We start from the raw sequence: 7014 nt of genomic DNA, 5'->3' as shown, positions 1-7014 counted from the left end.
ACCTGTTGGGCATTTGTATGTCTTCTTTTGCAAAATGGCTATTCAGATTCTTTGCCCATTTTTAATAAGATTATTTGATTTTTACCTATTGAGTTGTTGGAAACCCTTACATATTCTAGTTAGTAATCCCTTGTCAGATGGTTAGTTTGCAAATATTTGCTCCCATGTTCTTGGTTGTCTCTTCACTTTGTTGATTGTTTCTGTTGCTGTGCAGAAATTTTTTAGCTTGGTATCCCATTTGTCCAATTTTGCTTTGGTTGCCTGTACTTTGGGCATATTAATGAAGAAATCCTTGCCCAGACCAATGTCCTGAAGCATTTCCCCAATATTTTCTTTTAGTGATTTCATAGTTTCAGGTCTTAAATATAAGTCTTTAATCACTTTAATTTGACTTTTCCATGTGATAAGAGATAAGGGCCTAGCTTTATTCTTCTGCATATGAATATCCAGGTTTCCCAGCACCATTTATTAAAGAGATTGTCCTTTCCCCACCGTATGTTCTTGGAAACTTTGTCAAAGATAAGTTCACTGTAAATGTGTGGGTTTATTTCTGAGATCTCTATTCTGTTTCATTGGTCTATGTGTCCAGTTTTATGCAAGTGCCATGCTATTTTGGTTAGTACAGCTCTGTAGTGTAGTGTGAAGTCAGGTAATGTGATTCTTCTAGTTTTGTTCTCTTTGCTCGGGATGGTCTTGTCAATTCTGGGTCCTTTGTGGTCCCATATAAATTTTAGCATTTCTTTTTCCATTTCTAAGAAGAATGTCATTGGTTTTTTTGATGGGGGTTGCAGTGAATGTAAAGATGACTTTGGGTAGTATGGACATATTAACAATATTAATCCTTCCAATTTATGAGCATGGAATACCTTTTCTTTTTTGTGTCCTCTTCACTTTCTTTCATCAATGATTTTAGTTTTGATTATATAGATATTTCTCTTGTTTGGTTCAGTTTATTCCTAGGTATTTTATTTTGTTTGTAGCTACTATAAATGGGATTACTTTCTTGGTTTCTTTTTCAGATTGTTTATTGTTTGCATATACAAATGCTACTGATTGTTGTATGTTGATTTTGTATCCTGCAACATTACTGAATTTGTTTATCAGTTGTAATAGTTTTATTGTTGAGTCTTTAGGTTTCTCTAGATATAAGATCATATCATCTACAAACAAGGATCATTTGACTTCTTCCTTTACAAATTGGATGCCCTTTATTTCTTTCTCTTGTCCCGCTGCTCTAGCCAGAAAATCTACTAATATGTTGAATAACAGGGAAGAAACTGGGCATCTTTATCTTGTTGCAGATCTTAAAGGAAAGGCTTTTATTTTTTCCCCATTCAATATGATACCAGCTGTTGGTCTGGCATATATGGCTTTTATGATGTTGATGTATGTTTCTTCTACATCAAGTTTTTTGAGAGTTTTTATCATTAAGGATATTGAATTTTATTGAATGCTTTTTTATCATCAATGAAAATGATCATATTGTTTTTGTCCTTTGTTCTGTCAATATGATGTATCATATTAATTGATTTACACATGTGGAACCCTCCTTGCATCCCTGGGATTAATCGAACTTGATCGTGATGAATACTTTTTAATGTGTTGTTGAATATAGTTGGCCACTATTTTCTTCAGGATTTTTGCATCTGTGTTCATCAGAGATACTGACGTATAGTTGTTTTTTTGTCGTTATGTCTTTTTCTGGTTTTGGTATCACAGTGATACAGGCTTCATAGAAGGAGTTTGGGATTAGTTCTTCCTCCTCAATTTTTTGGAATAGTTTAAGTAAAATTGGTATTAGTTCTTCTTTGAATGCTTGGTAGAATTCAACGGTGAAGCCATTGGGTCCTGGGCTTTTCTTTGATGGGAGATATTTTATTATTGTATCTATCTCTTTACTTATTATTGGTTTATTGAGGCTTTGGGTTTCTTCCTGATTCAATATTGGTAGGCTGTATGTGTCTAAGAATGTAACCATTTCTTCTAGGTTTTCCAATCTGTTGGCATACAGTTGCTCATAGTGGTCTGTAATGATCTTTTGTATTTCTGCAGTATCAGTTTTAATGTATCCTTTTTCATCCCTGATTATATTTATTTGGGTCCTCTCTCTTTTTTCTTAGTCTGGTTAAAGGTGTGTCAATTTTGTTTATCTTTTCTTTTCTCCTTTTTTTTTTTTTGACAATATGAAGGGGGAAGTGAGAAGGGAGGTTCCATTTCCTAAGTGTCTCACTCTGTCGCCCAGGTACGATGCAGTGACGTCATTGTAGCTCACTGCAACCTCCAACTCCTGGGCTCAAGCAATCCTCTTTCCTCAGCTTCCTGGGTAGCTGGGACTACACGTGCACGCCATGACACCTGTATCATTTTTTTCTATTTTTCATAGAGACAGGTCTCACTTTTGCTCCGGCTGATCTTGAACTCCTGAGCTCAAGCAATCCTCCTGCCTTGGTCTCCCAGACTGCTAGTATTACAGGCATGAGCCACCATGCCCAGCCTGTTTATCTTTTCCAAAAATCAACTTTTTGTTTTGTTGATCTCTGTATTGTTTCTTTGGTTTCAATTTTGGTTATTTCTGCTTTGATCTTTATTATTTATTTTCTACTAATGATATTCAGTTTGGTTTCCTCTTGTTTTTTTAGTTATTTCAGATGCATCATTAGGTTGTTTATTTGAAGCTTTTCTACTTTTTTGATGTGGGCAATTATTGCTATAAACTTTTTTCTTATTACTGCTTTTGCCGTATCCCATAGATTTTGATATGTTGTGCTTTTATTTTCACTTGTTTTTAGAATTAAAAAAATTTTTTTCTTAATCTCTTTATTGACCAACTCCTCATTCAGGAACATATTGTTAAATTTCTATGTGTTAGTATGGTTTCCCATATTGCTCTCATAATTGATTTCTAGTTTCATTTCACTGTGGTCACAAAAAATACGCTCCAATGCTAAAATTGGAATGTTAATGTCTCCAGTGATTATTGTATTTGGTTATGTTCCTCTCTTTAGCTCTCTTTAGCTCTGATAATATTTTCTTTATATATTTAGGTGCCACAATGTTGGGCACATATATATTTAAAATTGTTATATTCTCTTCCTGAATTGACTTCTTTATCATTATATATGGCCTTTCTTGCCTCCTTTTATAGTTTTTGTCTTGATATCTATTTTATCTGATAAACGTACAGTTACTCATATTGTTTTTTAATTTCTATTTGCATGGAATATCTTTTTCCATCCTTTTATTTTCAGTTGATATGGATCTTTATAGATGATGTGGGTTTCTTGTAGCCAACATATAGTTGGGTCTTTTTTAATCCTTTCAGCCACTCTATGTCCTTTGATTGGAGAGTTTAATCTATTCACCTACATTGTAATATTGATAGGTAAGGATTTACTACTGCCCTGTTATTTGATGTCTTGTTGTTTTGTGGTCTTCTCTTTCTTTCTTCTGCAAAAAACATTTTATCACCAATGATTTTAAACATATGACAACTCTACACACAAATAAACAAACAAAGAAAAATCTAACAGAAATTCTACACTTTATTCTCCCCCTGCCTTCTAACTTTTTGTTGGTTCCCTGTGTATCTTTTTATATTGCCTCTCAAAAGTTTTTATAGTTATCTTTGATAGGTTTGTCTTTTAGTCTTCTTACTCAAGATATAAGTGCTTTATACACCGCGATTACAGCAATAGAGTATTCTGTGTTTGTGTACTTACTGTTGCCAGTGAGTTTTATATCTACAGATGATTTCATATTGTTCATTAATGTCCTTTCATTTCATATTGAAGAATGCCTTTTAGTATTTCCTGTAGGACAGGTCTGGTGTTGGTGAAATTCCTTAGCCTTTGTTTGTCTGGGAAAGTCTTTATTCTTCCTTCCTGTTTGAAGGATATTTTTGCAGGATATTATATTCTAGAGTTAAGGTTCTTTTTCTTTCAGCACTTTGAATATGTCATGCAACTCTCTCCTAGACTAGAAGCTTTTCACTAAGAAGTCTGCTGCCAGATGCACTGGGCCTCCTTTTATGTTATTATTTTCTTGCTTTCCTTAGGATCTTTTCTTTCTATGTGATCTTTGAAAGCTTCATTATTAAATGACTTGAGGTGGTCTTATTTGGTTAAATCTGCTTGGTGTTCTCTGACCTTCTTGTATCTGAAAATTTCTCTAAGTTTAGAATGCTCTTATTATTTATTTGAATAAACTTTCTACTCCAATATCTCTCTTTACCTCCTTTTTTAAGGTTGATAACTCTTAGATTTTCTCTTTTGTGGCTATTTCCTAGGTCTTACCGGCATGCTTTATTCTTTTTTCTCTTTTGAATGTGTATTTTCAAATAGCCTATCTTCAAGCTCACTAATTTTGTCTTCTTCATCGATTCTGCTTTGAGAGATTCTTATGTATTTGTCAGTTTGTCAATTAAATTTTTCAGCTCCAGAATTTCTCCTTGAGTTTTTAAAATTGTTATTTCAATCTCTTTGTTAAATTTCTCTTACAGGCTTCTGAATTTCTTCTCTGTGTTGTCTTGAAGTTCATTGAGTTTTTTGGGACAGCCGTTTTGAATGCTTTTTATGAAATATGGCAGACATATTTCCATCACTCTGTGATTGGTCACTGAAAACTTATTTATTTTGCTGGTGATATTATGTTTTTCTGGATGTTCTTGGTGCTTGTGCATGCTCATCCATGACTAGGCATTGAAGAGTTAGATATTTACTTTAGTCTCCGTAGTCTTGGTTTGTTTGAATCCATCCTTCTTGAAAAGGCCCTCCAAATATTCAAAGGGAATTGAGGATTGTGCTCTAAGTCTTTGGTAACTGCAGCCATATCAGCACTGGGGATGCCCCAAGCCCGGTAATGCTGTGACTCTTACAGACTCCTGGTGGTACCACCTGGGTGGAATTGGGTGAGATATGGGAGAATTCCTTGGATTCCTAGGAAAAGTGTCTCACTCTCTTCCCTCACTTTCTCTGCTGGGCTTCTGGAGTTGGGGGAGTAGTTATATGGGCACTCCCTCGTGGCCACTACAACTGTGATGGCACCAAGTCACACCTGAAGACAGCCCAGTCTCATCCAAAGCCCATGGTGACTGTTGCCTGGCTATTTCTAATGCTTATCCAACACCCAAGGGCTCTTTAGTCAGCAGGTGGTAAATCTTTCCAGGACATCCTTGAGGGCAGCATGTTTTCTCCTGGCCCAAGATGGGTCTAGAAGTGCCATCCAGGAACTAAGGCTTGAAATCGATGGCATCAGGAGTCTACGTGGTATTGTATTTTCCTGTGACTACAGTGGTACCCAAGGTGCAAAACGAAGTCCTCTGAACTCTTCCGTTTCCTTTATGCAAGTAAAAGAAGACTGTCCCTGAGCCACACTGCCTGTGGTTGTGGGTGGGTTGACACAGGCACTGACTTGTCTGTTGGCATTAGTGTCTCATTAGGTCACATGCACCAAAGTCCACTGGCTCCAAGCCAGCATAGTCATATGAATTGCCCAATAAGTGTAGCCTTTGTGGCCTCACTGCCATAGGAATTTACTCCAGGCCCCAGGCCACTTTTTATCGGTTGGTGGTGACACCTGCCAGAACTCTGGTTTTCGGCTGAGAATTTCCCTGTGGCTGGGCTACTGTAAGTGCTCCATCCATGGATGCTGACAGAATAAATTTTGAGGCAAAATTCCTCTATAGCTGTGAATTTGTGAAATCAGTTATGTGCTTTTAAAGTATGGTGATGAGACAAGCATAGCATAGATATTTCCATTACAAAAATGTTTAAAAATGGGAAGAAATGGATGATGGTTCACCAGCAAGTTCAAAACCTAGCAAGATCAATAGAATTAAATATTAAGGCTTGAGAATATTCCTTTCTGGTTTGATGCTTCCCTTCTCTACCCACTGGGCTGGTGGTCCCATATTCCGGGCCGATTTGGTTGAAAGTCCTTCCCTAGTACCTCTGTTGGGTGGCGTTTGCACTCCTAAGGTTCTGGTGAACAGGGCATCTATTCTGTATCTATTCTGGATCTGCTCTGTAGGAATCCTGCTACCAATGCTCTAGGTGCCCCTGCCCCTGGGCCTTCATTTTGAAGTCATTGGTCCTGTTAATTGAGGAAGTGGCCCTGATGATCTGAATTGCCTTTAGGGTCATTCTTCCCTTGTCTTGAAGTAAAGTGCATATTCATAGACAAAGATCTTTATCAGCGTGTCCTGTAGAATTAAAGAAATCTGGCAGCTTTCTTTCATTTTATTCTTTATCTATCTTTTTCAGATCAAACTGGCCATGATTTTTCTAATATAATTCCTCTGTTGCTCTAACAAGTGATAGTCCAAAAAAGCCACAACTTTGGTGTTTTCTTCCAAACTTACTTTCTTGTTTTTTATATACTATGAATGGGCTGAGAATTTTCCAATTTTTAAGATCTGTTTTTATTACACATAACAATTTTTCCTTCAATTCATCTCTATTTGCTATATTTTACTGAAAGTGGTCAGGAAGAAGAAAGCCATTTCTTCAACACTGTTCAGAAATCTCCCCAGCTACATATGTTATTTTATTGTTCACAATTTCTATCTTCCACAAAACACCAGAATACAGACACAATTTAGCCAAGTTATTTCCCATTTTAGCAAAGATCATCTTTCCTCCAGTTTCTAATAACATGTTACTTTCTGAGACTACCACATAATGGTCTTTAATAGTCTTTACTGTCCATATTTCTAGAAGCATTCTCTTCATGATTACTTATGTATTTTCTAGGAAGATGAAAGCTTTTTCTTCAGCTCTTTTTTCTTTTGAGCGTTCATTACAATTGACCTTATGTACATATTTCTAGCAGGTGCTTGAAAACTTCTCAATTTCTCTATTTTTTTTCCTTTTTTTAATTTCAGCATATTATGGGGTACAGATGTTTAGGTTACGTGTGTTGCCCTTGGTTCCCCCCCCCAAGTCCGTGTTTCAAATATGTCCATCCTTCGGGTAGTGCGCATTGCCCTCCTTGTGTATACAAATACCCCTCCTCTCC

This window comes from Propithecus coquereli, unplaced genomic scaffold (assembly GCF_000956105.1).
Source record: "Propithecus coquereli isolate 6110/MARCELLA unplaced genomic scaffold, Pcoq_1.0 Scaffold340, whole genome shotgun sequence".
Taxonomy (NCBI): domain Eukaryota; kingdom Metazoa; phylum Chordata; class Mammalia; order Primates; family Indriidae; genus Propithecus; species Propithecus coquereli.
This window is presented reverse-complemented; position numbering follows the sequence as displayed.